Source organism: Neovison vison, chromosome 9, assembly GCF_020171115.1.
Source record: "Neovison vison isolate M4711 chromosome 9, ASM_NN_V1, whole genome shotgun sequence".
Taxonomy (NCBI): domain Eukaryota; kingdom Metazoa; phylum Chordata; class Mammalia; order Carnivora; family Mustelidae; genus Neogale; species Neogale vison.
In genome coordinates this window covers 83,364,518-83,372,477 of record NC_058099.1, presented here as the reverse complement: position 1 = coordinate 83,372,477, position 7,960 = coordinate 83,364,518, and the positions used below count along the sequence as shown (strand labels likewise).

The window sequence follows — 7,960 nt, the reverse complement described above, 5'->3', positions numbered from 1 at the left end:
AATTAGTTCTTACTGACAACTTGAAATTGCCTGGAACATTATAAAAATCAATCAGCCTGTTAAGAGCAGACTCAGTGACCACTGGCTGGTGTGATGTTTGCAATTTGTCTGGACACAAATTTAGAGAAGCCAGCGGAGATTTAACCTAATGTATAGCTTTTGGTTGGTACAAAGCTTTTGGAAAGAAGACTCAAAATTACATTCAACCAGGCTTATTTTTCTCCAGCAATCTTAGGATCCATAGAACTGAAATTAGTGGGTTACTTATCAACTAATTATCAAGTAGCACTTTCTCCTAGGTATAGTCGTTACTTTCTTTTTTTTTTTAAATTTATTTGACAGGGGTGCCTGGGTGGCTCAGTGGGTTAAGCCTCTGCCTTCAGCTCGGGTCGTGATCCCGGGGTCCTGGGATCGAGCCCCGCATCGGGCTCTCTGCTCATTGGGAGGCCTGCTTCCTCCTCTCTCTCTCTGCCTGCCTCTCTGCCTACTTGTGATCTCTCTCTGTCAAATAAATAAATAAAATCTTTAAAAAAAATTTATTTGACAGACAAGAGATCACAAGTAGGCAGAGAGGCAGGCAGAAAGAGGTGGGGAGGAGGAAGCAGGCTCCCCGCTGAGCAGAGAGCCGGATGTGGGTCCCGATCCCAGGATCCCGAGATCATGACCTGAGCTGAAGGCAGAGGTTTTAACCCACTGAGCCACCCAGGCGCCCCTGAAGGCAGAGGTTTTAATCCACTGAACCACGCAGGCGCCCTAGTCGTTACTCTCTTGATGTCCTTCAAGAAAAGAGAAGTTCTAGTATCTTTTTTTCCTATGGAATATTCCTTTGGGGATTATGTGTCCCTGTTCCACCCCCGCCACCCCCGCCACCCCCCCCCCACGCTAGTGGCATTTAACCCTAGTACTGTAGGCCTCAAAATTTTGAATTTGAGCAAGTGTGGCAAAATGCTAGTCTACTAAGTTCTAACAGATGTGGTGGTTGCTGAATTTGTATGAAGACCTTGAGGAGTTTCAATCTCCAGGGGCAGGCAGATGAGTAAACCAGTAATTGTGATATGCACAAAGTCTCAGCAGGAACCGTGTTCTGTCCTCTAACGGTGCTCCTAAGGGAGTTTTGTCCAGGGGTTTAAAAGAGGGCAAAGCTCTCAGGGAGATGGGTGTGTTGAGAAAGGGGGTTCTAGACACAGGAGAACGCAAGCACCAAATGCCAAGTGTGGGCACACATCTTTAGGTCTTGCATGATGGTTGGGGGAGGTGGATAGAGGCTACAGGAGGTCAAAATGCAAGTGGAGGCAGACTTAGGTCCCAGAGTCCTGTGGTCAGTGGGTGCCCTCTGAAGGCTGTGGGAGCTCTGGAAGTTCCTGCATGCATCAGGGGCTCATCAGACTTATCACATGGCCAGGCAGGCCCTTTGTTAGACTAGGTCTTAGATTTCTCCTGCAGCTATGGGAAGTGATCTGGAAGGGGTATGGCTAGAACAGGGCACTCAACTGAGTGTTGAGCAGTTTTTCTCCCAAAGGACATCGAGAATATCTGGAGACACTGTAGGTTGTTATGTGGGGCTTGCTGCACAGACCAGGGATGCTGCTGCCTGTCTCAGGACATTCAAGATGTTGTCTTCCCTGCCCCTGCCCCCCCCCACTCCACCCCTGCCCCTTGCAAAAGTAATCCAGGCCCATCTGCTGACCATGCAGAACTTGAGGAAAGCCCCAGTTAGAATGAGAAGGTCATTAGAGAACACACAGGGTTGCAAATTTCAACTGCAACTGACATGCGTAGAGAAAGCCTAGTTTCTTAAGCTTTCCTCCAGTGGATCTGCTATTCCTTAAGGGCCCACATAGAGTTAGAATGAAAAAATAAACGTTACTCTGACGCACTTTAGAACTTGGCATGTTTCGAGAATTTTAGCAAGTCCCTTTAGAGAGTGATCATCCTTCCGGGGGTAATTCCAGTCTCTTACACTGCAAAACACTCTCCTCCCCTACTTGTCCTGATCTTCAAGTGCGTGTCTGAGTTTATTGGAGGAGGGGGCTCCTGAGACCTCACTGGGACCTCCTGGAATCTGGAAAATTCTTTGCAGAGCTCAGGGGTTACTGCTGGGTGGAGGAAGGAACTCCCATCCTATGGGTTTTCAACCCAGAATTCCTCAGCCCTATTTTGTTCTCATTTACATATTTGAGTTCCATCAAAGATTTTGTTTGAGAAGGGGTTCAAACACGTTTGAAAACTGCTCATCTGAAACACCCTGGAGGCCGTCTATTCCAGAATGTGAATAAAGGCTTCGCTTGGTGTCCTGTGACCCATCGAGGCATTTTCTTGGGTATCATGGCATTTGTTTCTAGGTTTTGTCCCTGAGAACTGGGCTGCTCCAAACCTTTTAGTCACATCCAATTTTGTCATCACTGTGTAGATCTGGATAAAATCTTTCCATCATGGTCAATATGTTCTTTACAAATGTAGCAATTTCTCACTGAATACTGGCCTCCTCAGGGAACATAATAGATTTCATGGTTCTCCAATGAAGAGAGAAGGTGCTAACTAGCCGTGGGCTCAAAGTACATCATTACAATAACTACTTCCCTTTGAGGAATAAAGAGGCAGTATTACAGCCTGAAAATTCCCTCTTAATACCAATAAAAAGAAATTTCCACACTTGTTCAATGAATCCAGTTTCTTCAGTAATTCCTTCTATATTGTGGAGTCTCTTAGGTTTCAGCCGTGATGTCAGAGGACGGTTAGATGAGACAAGGGCTGAACAGGACTGGAAACGGTTTACGAGGAAGAATTCATAATAGGTCAATTACTAATAAAGAGCCATCAGGATTTATGGAGGACTCACTAGGAACCAAGCCCTGCTCTTGAGTATTTCTCATTTACCAATTTTAATCCTCTCCGCTGCTCTCCAGGTAAGGGCTCAGACAAGACACTGAGGCCTGAGGTGGTTAAGTACCTGTTTATGGTCATGTGCGACTGAGTTGGATTCAAACCCAGGTAGTCTGGTTCCAAAGTCCAAGTGCTGGGGGTTTTTGTTTGTGTGTGTGTGTGTGTGTTTGTTTTGTTGTTGTTGTTGTTTTGGCCTTCTGGACTGATGGTTCTCTCTGCTTTAAGGCTGTCTGCAGTAGGAACGTCCATCTGTCCATAGTAGAAAAACAATATTGTGTCACCCATCAGTGTCCTTAAGCAAAGACTCGAAACACATAGATCCATCAAGAGCAAGGCGGAGAGAGAGATTTTGGGGAGGGGGTGGTTTGGTGAAAATCTCAGTAGGAGTTGTGAGCTCGGGAATTCTACCCTCCTGTGATCATCACATTGTCATGGACTGTCTACCCTGGATTTGTGTGGTTCTGGCATGTAAAGCCAACAGGGCATCGAACATGCCTTCATGCACTTAGCAAATACTGAAAGTCAGTGGTGAACACAGCCCCTTGCCAGTGTTGTGGGGGCTTGCAGAGATCTATGCCTACCTCTTCACCAAGGGTTTCTGATCTACTTCGTAAAGAGAGAGGATGCACATTTTTAAAGTACCAGCTATGTACCAAGGAGAGTGCTCGGCATTTTACATCCATTCTCACTGGGTTCTTCTAACATCCTTGGGAAGTAGGTGCTGTTCCCATTCGGGTACTGTACCCATTCGGGTAGATGGAAAACTTCTCTCAGCAAAGGAACCTGTTTAAGGTCACATAGCCAATAAAAATGAGGCTGGGAGTCCAACCCTGACATCAACTGAACGTCCTTTATAATGAGACCTGCTTATGTATGGAGCACACAGAATCCAAAGAAATGAAGAGTTTGATAGCTCTGGAGATGCTTTTTCAAGGTACTTTCCATAGAATTAAATTCCAGAAGGTGTTTCCTTAGGGGGTGGGGTGGGGGGGGGAATCCAAGTCGTTCTGTAGTCAAATAAATGTGAGAAGAACCATACCGATTTTCCTTAGTGGTTCACAATGCTCTTTAGCATGACGAGACCCTCAAAAATCCTGCAGAAGGAAGGGGTGTGTGTGTGTGTGTGTGTATGTATGTGTGTGTGTTTCATTTATTTGAGAGAGTGAGAAAGAGGGCATAAAGGGGGTTGCAGAGGGAGAGTGTCAAGCTGATGCTGTGTTGAGCATTGAGCCTGGCACAGGGCTGGATCTCATGACCCTGAGATCACAACCAGAGCTGAAACAGAGTCGAATGCTTAAGCAACTATACCACCTAGGCACTCTAGAAAGAACGCTTGTTTGTTTGTTTGTTTTAAGATTTATTTATTTGAGTTGGGGCACCTGGGTGGCTCAGTGGGTTAAGCTGCTGCCTTCGGCTCAGGTCGTGATCCCAGGGTCCTGGGATCGAGTCCCGCATCGGGCTCTCTGCTCAGCAGGGAGCCTGCTTCCCTCTCTCTCTCTCTGCCTGCCTCTCCATCTACTTGAGATTTCTCTCTGTCAAATAAACAAATAAAATCTTTAAAAAAAAAAAGATTTATTTATTTGAGAGACAAAGTGCCACAGTCAGTGGTGGGGGGCAGAGGGAGAGGGAGAGAAGCCAACTCCACTCCTGACGCAGGGCTCGATCTAACAACCCTGAGATCATGACCTGAGCCTAACTCAAGAGTGGATGCGCAACTCACCCAGCCCCCCAGGCGTCCCAGAAGGAAGGTTTTTAACTTGTTAAATACACCCAGTATTTCCAGACTTCCTGAGGAATGGTCATCAGCCAAAGACCAGTGTGGGAAATTGTGATTTGAAGGAAGAGAGCCTCAGGAGCAGCCAGCACATGGGTGACTTGCCATCGCATAATTAAAGTATCAATTCATTTGTGGCCTCCATAGTTTCTTCCTGGATGTCAAAGGAGAAGGGACCAACGCCATGTGGCCCAAAGTCCTCTCTACCAGAATTTTTTTTTAAAGATTTTATTTATTTGACAGAGAGCAAGAGGGACGGAGAGAAAGAGGGATAGAGAGCACAGGCGGGGGGAGCTGGAGGCAGAGGGAGAAGCAGACTCCCCGCTGAGCAGGGAGCCCAATGCGGGGCTTGATCCCAAGACTCCGGGATCATAACCTGAGCTGAAGGCAGATGCTTAACCATCTGAGCCACCCAGGCGCCCCCTCTACTAGAATTAATTCTACCTATAAGGTTACTTTCTTTCTTTTAAACATGCAGACTATTTTTATTTTAGGTTGAGATAGAGTTCACATAACCTAAAATTCACCTTCTATACAATTCAGTGATTTTAGGCTATTCATACGTTAGTGTAAGGCTATTTGGAAGTATAACCATTACACTAATTCCAGAACATTTCATCACCCCCAAAAGTAACACAAGGCCCGTCAGTGGCCACTCCCCCATCCCCCACTGGCAGGCAATCACCAATCTGCTTCCTGTCTCTGGATGTGCAGATTCTAAGATATCGCCTATAAAAGGAGTCACAAAATAGGTGAGTTTTAAATGCCTGGCTTCTTTCAACCAGTGACATGTTGGCAAGGGTTACGCCTGTTACAGCGTGTGCCAGGATTGCCTTCGTTTTTACGGCTGGACAGCATTACACTGTTGGCTGCACCTTGCACTTGTAGTTTGGGAAAGGGTGGTGAAACGTGGTCTTACCTGTGACCCGGGGAAGGGCCCGAGATGGATGGGTGTCTTCTCCTCCCTCGGGGGCCACGAGGTTTCGGTGGAGGAACTTGGTCCTCAGGCCAGCGGAGGGGCACCAGGCTTGGTCCATCAGAGGTGTGGGTCTAGTGGAGACCTGTGACCCACCCATTCCTGAATTCACAGAACAGAGGCCTGTCCCCTGGTTAGGGTCGCTGGGGACTAGTGTGCTGACCTCTTTGTCACAACTCGGAGAGGATCTGTTGGAGTGGATAGAAAACAGAGGTCTCGTAAACCTACCTATCAGGCAAAACCCTGAGATAGGTTTTCATTTTTAAAACTGAAGGATAGTGGACACACGAGGGGACATTAGCTTCAGGTGTGCAATGCAGTGATTTCACAACCTTCACAAGGTGCGGCTCACCCCACAAGTGCAGTCACCATATGATGCTATCACAGTATCTTGGACAATATTCTCCATACTGTACCTGTCACCCCCAGGATTTACTCATTCCATAACTTGGAGCCTGCATCTTCCACACCCCTTCACCCATTTTGCCCATCTGCCCACCCCTCAGGCAACCATCACTTTGTTCTCTGTATTTATGAGTTTGTTTCTGCTTTTGTTCATTCGTTTGTTGTTTAGTTTTTTAGATTCCACATAGAAATGAAATCCTATGGCCTTTTTCTCTGACTTATTTCCCTTAGTGTAGTACCCTCTAGATTCACCCACATTGTTGCCAATGACAAGATTTCGTTCTTTTTTTTTTTCTTTTAAGATTATTTATGTATTTGATAGAGATTGTCACACTGAGCAAGAGAACACAAGCAGGGGTAGTGGGAGAGGGAGAAGCAGGCTTCCCATGGAGTAGGGAGCCCGACGTGGGGCTCGATCCCAGGACCTTGGGATCATGACCTGAGCCAAAGGCAGATGCTTAACGACTGAGCCACCCAGGCGCCCCGTGATTTCATTCTTTGTTAGGGCTGATATTCCGGCGTGTATGCGTGCATGCATCTTTACCCATTCATCTATTGATGGACACGCCCTTACATGGTTTTGTCTAGTTATTGTAACTACCAAGAGGTTTAAGCTTGGTAGGCTTGACTACTCAAGAACCTTGCTTCTTGGTTATAAGGAAAGAAGGTCTGACACAAACTCTATCACATACACAGATAAGCGCTAAGTAATTCAAGTGGAAACAGGAGCTTTATTAGATTGATGAATTTCAAAATTCTTATTCTTCTAGGCCTGTAGCAAAAAATCTGACTTCATATTTTTGCTGTTTGCTGGCAGCTTCTAAACCTTTGTTTTCCCCTTCTGCCCCATAGGTGGGCAAGTTGACTTGCTTTCTAGCCTCTGTGTTCCTTCCTTTGGTGCAGGAAAAAGTCAAACCACGTTTGATTCCCTGGCCCCTCTCCCTAACCAGGGTAAAAACCCAGGCCAGTGTCTTTTCCTTTACTCTTGACAAACAGAACCAGATTTTGCGTGGGGTCCCTCTGCAGAGCGGCCCCATCAGAGTTTTCACACAGAATGTTCGCTGGTGGCAGAGACAGAGGGATTTCAGAGGTGACCTTCTTTTACCTTAAGGTCAACATCCAATAACCAGAAGACTTCCAAACCCATGGCTTGACACAGGATTGGTCAGGGAAGTTCTCTGCACGGGTATGAGCACTCCTGCCCCAGCCCCTCAACCCCTGAAAATGGACCCCTGTGCGAAGTTCGTCTCGACCCCCTTCTTGGTCAGGCTGTTGAGCCGATCGCTGTCTGCAGGGGTGCTAGAACCATTGGACACCCTGATGGGTGAGGTACCTTACAAGAGCCTCAGCAGCCTGGCAGCCTCACGTCCCCTGATCTCACTCATTCCCAGCCACAGATTCTGATCCGGTGCTGTCGCAAGGACATCAGCACAGCAGCCAAGTTCACTGGGACTAGGGCTGCTATGGTAGGGGTGGCTGGCTCTGGGGCTGGGATTGGGACTGTGTCTGGGAGCCTCGTCATGGGTTATGCCAGGAACCCCTCTCTGAAGCAGCACCTCTTCCCCTACCCTATTCTGGGCTTTCCCCTCTTGGATGCCATGGGGCTCTTTTGCCTGATGGAGGCCCTTCTTAGCCTCTTAGCCACATGAAGAGGCCATGTCCAGCTCCCATAGGTCTTCCTCCTGTGTCTCATCTGCCCTGTATGTTTCTTTTCCTATACCTCCACAGGCAGCTCGGGGAAAGTGGTTTGCTCAGGGTTTGGCAGAGGGAAGACAAATAATTACTGTAATAATAATAATAATAATAAAAAGTTTGGTTAGGGAAGCACTGAGATCTTTCTCTAGGGGTGAAAGCTATAGGTCTAGCAGAAATGATATATACTATTCTCATAAGGGATAGGAACATCTCAAAAAATACTTGGA

The 7,960-nt window shown here is 47.0% G+C and overlaps 1 pseudogene; it reads left to right on the top strand.

Moving 5' to 3' along the window:
- Positions 1-7,262: 7,262 nt before the first annotated feature.
- Positions 7,263-7,687, top strand: LOC122916780 (annotated as a pseudogene).
- The last annotated feature ends 273 nt before the right edge of the window (positions 7,688-7,960 follow it).